The following is a 6,807-nucleotide window of genomic DNA, read 5'->3' on the forward strand; positions in this document are numbered from 1 at the left end:
CAGCTGGCAAGGGACCTGGGTGTCCTCTCCTCACTCTGAGCCTTGGCCACTCATCTGCAAAACGGGTCAGTGGGTCCCCCAGGGTCTCTTCTTCAGGTAAATGACTCCATTTAACAGAAAAGTGAAGGTGAATTCAGAGAAATGCTGGAGTATTTGCCTAATAGGCTGTGTTTCGAAATGCTAGCTTATCTCAGTCTCCAAAGTAGAGTGAGCGTGGGTGTCTAGACTTTTTTTTTTTTTTTTTAAGTGAGTACATAGACATTTGGATACATATTTTCCAGTCCTGGCAAAATATGAGTGTTATTCCAAATGCATGAGCAGCGGGCACTGAATCAATTATGAGACAAGCCTCACAGACAATTGAAGAACCTCATTTCCTGGGTAGGTTTTACGCACACATTGTGTTTCTCCCCACTTCGGAAACTGTAAAATGCTGTCATTAACATCATACGTGTCATCTTCCTGGAGCTGTAAAACAATCTGAGACCCTTTGGATTTTCCTCTCGAGTTCACACTGTATTGTGGTAAGATATTTCCATGTACATACGCTGTATCAACATTTACCTGTGATTATGCCTGAAGACGTGGTTCATAAATCCAGGAAGATTCCACGTCCTTACTCTTTGCCAGCATTCCTGAGAGAGCCGGGCCAGTTGTGAGACTAAAGCCAGCTGCCCACAGGGCCTTTGCACGGCTGTTCCCTGGGCCCAGAATGTTCTTCCCCAAATGCCTGCACAACTCCCCACCTCCCTTCACTCGGGCCTTGTGCAAACACCCTTTCCCTGTCCCCTGTCTCTGGCATCTTTTCATTCTCTCTCCCCTCCCTTTGCTTAACTTTTCTTCAGAGCCCCCTCATTCTCCAGCACAACATCATTTGCTTATTCTCTTTCTCCTGCACAAGGATGTGGGTCCATAGCAGCAAAGACTTTTCAAAGCCCTCTACCCCCAGCATCTAGACTGGTGCCAGAGCAATATAGGCGCTCAATGAATATTCATCGCCTGAAGTCATCCACTTTTCTAAATATTTTCTATTGGTGCTTAGAGACTCTATTAAAAATGAAAATACTTTTTTTTCATGTATCTATTTTTTTTTTAATTTGTCTGATGGAAGTAGAGTTGATTTACAATGTTGTGTTAATTTCTGCTGTACAACAAAGTGATTCAGTTATACCTATATAGACATTCTTTTTCAGATTCTTTTCCATGATGGTGTATCACAGGATAGTGAATATAGTTCCCTGTGCTCTACAGTAGGACCTTGTTGTTTATCTATCCTGTATATAATGGTTTGCCTCTGCTAACCCCAAACTCCCAATCCATCCCTCTCCCCCTCTCCTGCTTGGCAACCACAAGTCTGTTCTCTATGTCTGTGAGTCTGTTTCTGTTTCATAGATATGTTCATTTGTCTTGTATTTTAGATTCCACATATAAGTGATATCATATGATATTTGTCTTTCTCTGTCTGACTTACTTCACTTAGTATGATCATCTCTAGGTCCATCCATGTTGCTGCAAATGGCATTTCATTCTTTTTCATGGCTGAATAGTATTCCATTGTATATATGTACCACATCTTCTTTATCCATTCACCTGTTGACGGACACTTAGGTTGCTTCCATGACTTGGCTATTGTAAATAGGGCTGCTGTGAACATTGGGGTGCAGGTATCTTTTCGAATTACAGTTTTTTCCAGATATATCCCCAGAAGTGGGATTGCTGGATCATATGGCAACTCTATTTTTAGTTTTTTAAGGACCCTCCATACCGTTTTCCACAGTGGCTGCACCAATTTACATTCCCACCAACAGTGTAGGAGGGTTCCCTTTTCTCCACACCCTCTCCAGGATTCGTTATTTGTAGACTTTTAATTATGGCCATTCTGACCAGTGTGAGGTGGTACCTCATTGTAGTTTTGATTTGCATTTCTCTAATAATTAGTGATGATGAGCATCTTTAAGATGGAAATACTTTTAATTCCCCGGTCTGGCGATGGTGGGGGTGATCCTTCTCAGGTGGTATAAGATGTCAGAGCACGTGTTCTACTTGAGCAGAAGCTTTTTAGATCCCAGCTAAAGGACTTTAAGGTGGCTTACCAAGATCTTTAAAATTCCTCAGGAAATAAAATAATTTAGAAGTTTGCAAGGAAAGTGAGGCACAGGGAAAATAAGGTTCTGGAAATGAGATGATTAAAAATAATATTCAGCACTTACTGAATGGCGGCTGTGAGCAAGATATGGGGTGTTTTCCTGGCTCTGGCTCACTTGTTCTCCACAACGAGGCTGGGGGCAGGCACTGTGATGGATCCCATTTCACAGATAAGGAAACTGAGGCCCAGAAGGAAGAAGGCCCTTGCCCGAGATCACCAAGCTGGCAAAAGGCAGGTGGGGTGAGTCAGCAGTCTCTTAGCAAATGGGACCCCCCCCCCTCCAGTGCTATTGGCCCTGACGCCTGTATCGAGGAATGTGGGACCATCTGCGGGTGGCACAGGGTCCTAAACGCCTGCTCAGGGCACCTCCCCTGAGCCTCCCAGCAACCAACCCTGAGAGCGAAACAAGAGCCATTACACAAGTCAGTGTCCACGAAATAAGACCAGTTGCTCAGAAGGAAGATGCCCAAGACCAGCTGCTTCTGGGCATGAGTGCAAGTTTCACTTTCCGTGGGCCAGGATTCCCGGCGGCAAGCAACAGAAGCTGAGTCTGGTTCTCCATCTGGAAAAGAACATGATGGAAGGCCCTGTAAGAGGCAGGAGTAAAGACAGCCTGGGAGGCCACGAGTGGGCTGGGCAAGTGTCCTGCCCCCAACGCTGCCGCAGGACACCCTGCCACTGCACACGGCTGCCATAGCAACGGGACATTGCCACGCTATTCCAGGAGAATCCTAACCCTGCCCTTTCTGGTCCAGAAGCCGAGCCTCTCATGGGCACATCTGATTAGCCAAGCCTGGGTGACATGTCCATGGCCCAGTTGCTAAGGAGACAGACCTGGAGGACTTCCCATCCTCTTCCACAGGAGTGGGCTCTTATCCATCAACATCACACACAGAAGATCTGCCAATAGGAAGGGGGGGTTAGGTGCTGGGCAGCCCCCTCCCCCAAATGACCAAAACCCACCACATCCTCTCTGAGGAGTCCCCCAGGACAGCCTCCCATGGGGTCCACTGAGAACCACAAGCTCTAACTGCCTGAAAAGCAGGGAGTGAGGGGCTGGTGCCTTTCTGTGTAAGTGAGGCCCCCGAATGAAGCGGGGTGGTGTAGAGAGCTGAGCAGACCCCAAGGGTAGGCCCATGATCCCCCCTCAGGGGCCATTTGGGCCCCTTTGACACAGAGACTCACGGGTGCTTGGGGATCCTTTGGTCCTCGGCAACTTGCAAAAGCATCCTTATCGTGAACGTGGCAGCTCTGGGGCACCAGCTCTGGGCACCCCCGCTCTCCAGGACCAGCTGCCCCAAACAGCGTCTCTGGTCCCAGACCCAATGTCAGCCCCATAAGCCAGTGAGAAGCTGGGGCCGTCTACCAGGTGGGGTGACTTGCATTTTAGGCAGTGTGTTCCAAACTTACTGGCTGGCAGGGACAGAACAGCTGACCGGTTTGTTTGTTTTAGTTTTTTCTGCTTTGTTTGGTTTATTAAGCTGTCCACGTGGTTGGGGTCAAAGCACTCACACGCTGTGCTTTGCGGAGCCTCTGTGTGCCCCGCCCTCTCGCTGCCCTGCTCTGCTCTGTGCCCCGAGAAGAGGACAGGGGCCAGCCGTTATGGACTGTGTCCATTTGTCCCTGCCACCCTCTGGATTCTGGACACAGTTGGCCATCGGGACCAGAGGACAGGAGAGAGACACTGGACATCTATTCTTCTGGCCACTCCTGCCAGGCTGGGCCCCTCTGCTGCAGGGGCTGCCACACCCGCACCAGGCAGCCCTTTCCTCCAGCCCAGCCCCCTCCCTTGTCTCTGGGTATCAGCTCCCCACTGTTGCCAGCATCTGGGTGCCCTTCACCCCTTATTGATTTCCTCTCACCTGACCGCGACTCTGTAAACTATTCTTTCATTAAACTTGTCATGGGCTGAATTATGTTCCCCCCTGCAAATTCATATACCGATGCCCTAACCCCCGGCACCTCAGAATGTGACTACGTTTAGACCCGGGGCCTTTAAAGAGATGGATAAGGTAAAATGCGGTCACTACGGTGGGTCCTAATCCCATAGGACTGGTGTCCTTATAGGAAGAGGAGGTCAGGACACAGACACACACAGAGGGACGACCCCGTGAGGACACAGGGAGAAGACGGCCGTCTACACGCCGAAGAGGGAGGACTCAGGAGGAACCAGCCCTGCCCACACCTGGATCTGGGATTCTAGCCTCCAGGACTGGAGACAGGGGACCCTGTAGTTTAAGCCACCCATCTGTCATATTTGTCATGGGGGCCTGAACCGATTCATACAAAACCCCTCTGGAGGGAGCCGTCTTGTTTGCTGCCAGGCCCTGACTGGTACATATCACAGCAATTTCGTATCGAGGGCTGGAAGGTGCTCCCTGCATGGGTTCACTTCATACTCTTCCCCACCCTTGAAGATGGGCGCTCTGGTGCCCCTGTTACCCCAGACCACGGAGCAGAAACTGAGGCTGAGCTTGAGAAGGCGTCCAAGGGTGCACAGCCAGGGCCCGTCCCCGGGCGGCCTCATCCACACCCGACTCCCCCCAGCTTCTCTGACCGCGAGAGGACTCGTCGTCCAGAGTGAAAACGCCACCACCCTCCCCCCCCCCCAAAATGGTCCTAAATTCTTTAGACTGAAATTAAAAGAAGGGGCCGGAACACAGGTCTGGGTGCTTCCTGACCTGTTACACCAGCCCTGGCCCAGGTGATGACACGGGGGTCCTGCCCGTGTGCATGGAAGCGGCCGGAGGAGGTCCTTCAATCCCAAAACAAATCCGGCCGCCGTGATCAAAGACCACGGAAACGGCCAACGTGCTGCAAACAGTCGGATATTGGTCCAGAGCCTGCGACGTGGCCATGGAAGGGCAAGTCCTGCGCCCAGGACCCCCTCACTGAGCAGGGCGCTGAGGGCCAGGCCTGCCGCTCGCCAGCAAGGCCGCCTGTGCTTTGGGCAGGAGCACGCTGACAGCTGCAGTGGCAGTGGCCTGGGCAACAGGGTTGCCCTTCCAAAAGGGGACACAGCACAGCCCGGCAGCCCGCAGAGCGGGCCCGACCAGCAAGCTGGCCCAGCATCTGATGCCCGCCCGCCCGCCCGCCCGCCAGAGTGGCCCCGAGTCTTGAGGGCTGATGTTGGTTGATTCTCTGAGCGTGAGGTTTTTAAATCAAATGTTTTGTAAGGGAGAGCATAAGGGTGGCCTGGGGACATGACTTACCCTCTGCTTTTCAAGGACAAAGGAAGCCGACTCCCGGTCCGTCGGGCTGTCCCCCAGATGACTGGCCCTGTGCACCCATCGTCGCCAGTGCATCGTGGGCGGACCGTGTCACGGCTCTGAGCCCTCTGGAGATAGCTGAGGTCAGAGTTTCACTTTTCCTTCTCAGATGCCCTTCAAATGTCTGGGAAAGCGTTATCTCGAGGATCTGTGAACAGTTCTGTCTCTGAGTGGCTGAAAGAGACAGAACTCTTTCATATGTGGCTGAAAAGGGGAAGGAAACCCCCCAGGGGGCCTCAAGGAGCCCTGCTCGGGGCCTTCAGGCAAGAGGCAGCCGGTATCCCCACGGGCACTGCTGCTGACGTTTTCTTTGGGAATCAACATCCCCCAACCAACCCTGAAGAAGGGGTTGGCATATGACGCACAACTGCCCCCTTGTGCAAAAGACCCCGCGTGACACTGAGGCGTGCCCTGCGGATCTAGTTGGGGCTGGCCCTCCAGCCATTGGATGGGCCATCTTGCCTGGCAAGTACCTGCGATCAGATGGTGCTGTCTAAGCTTTTGTAGGCCAAGCACCTGAGAAAGGCTGAGCCTTAAGAAACAGATTCCCTGGGTGATGACAGACGCCTTCTTGATTGTTTTATTTTTAAACTAAACTCCATGGGAAGTGATCCTTCTCTAGAGACCGTTTTACCATCAACTCCTGAGTAAAAGCTTGCTATCTCTACTGAGGACCCATTGAATATTCTCTGGGCCTTTAGGGATGAAAAAGCACCAGGTGTGTTGAATTACAGATGCATCTACCATCCTCAGATAACTTAGAGACCATCTGGAGACTGTCATCTCCCCTCTGGTTTATAGCCAAGAATCTTGGCATTGATGTTATTTACTCGGAAAAAAAACAGGCTGTTTTCTTTGACAGGGCATTGAGGGTAAATATTTGCACCATTAATTAGAGTCTGTTTAGTTCCCCAAACTCAAACAATGTGGGCAGCCTTTAAGTGTAAACAGACCACAAGATGTTAGTCATACCTGGAAGACTGTGAGTTGAGTGTCTTCCCTTGGGCCCTTCGCCCACTTCATCCTGCAAACAAACAAGCGGAGGAAGGTTGAGGAGAGGTCAAGGAGCCCCGAGCCTGGATTTTGGACGTAGAAAATAAAAGGGACTAATTATGGGTTTTTTCTATTGTTTCCATAGCCTTCTTGTTCTGTAGTAATGTGTTGCAATGAGTGTGTTGGGTCTATCCATGAGAATTCCAAATTCTAGAGAAACAAATGGAAGTTTTGTACAGTGCATTGGAAAGAATTCTGGAGTTAACTAGCAATTTCTAGAATCAATTGGACCTGGATTTGACTTCCAGTTCTGCCACTTACTAGCTGTGTGGACTTGGGCAAGCCATGGTCCCCTCTGGGCATCCGTTTCCTCAGCTGTAAGTGGGAAGCATAACTCAG

At 50.8% G+C, this 6,807-nt stretch overlaps 1 long non-coding RNA gene across 3 annotated transcripts; it reads right to left on the reverse strand.

Moving 5' to 3' along the window:
• Positions 1–1,115: 1,115 nt before the first annotated feature.
• LOC137771902 (uncharacterized) lies at positions 1,116–5,457 on the reverse strand. Of its 3 annotated transcripts, XR_011075421.1 has the most exons (4): positions 3,332–3,506; positions 2,981–3,046; positions 2,565–2,708; positions 1,116–2,367 (listed from the first exon to the last, which is right to left on the reverse strand). It is a non-coding gene; the product is annotated as an uncharacterized lncRNA (long non-coding RNA). The 3 variants fall into 3 exon arrangements; XR_011075422.1 differs by lacking the exons at positions 2,981–3,046; positions 3,332–3,506 and adding an exon at positions 5,359–5,457; XR_011075423.1 differs by lacking the exon at positions 2,981–3,046.
• Positions 5,458–6,807: the final 1,350 nt, after the last annotated feature.

The sequence above is a fragment of the Eschrichtius robustus genome, chromosome 11, assembly GCF_028021215.1.
Source record: "Eschrichtius robustus isolate mEscRob2 chromosome 11, mEscRob2.pri, whole genome shotgun sequence".
Classification (NCBI taxonomy): domain Eukaryota; kingdom Metazoa; phylum Chordata; class Mammalia; order Artiodactyla; family Eschrichtiidae; genus Eschrichtius; species Eschrichtius robustus.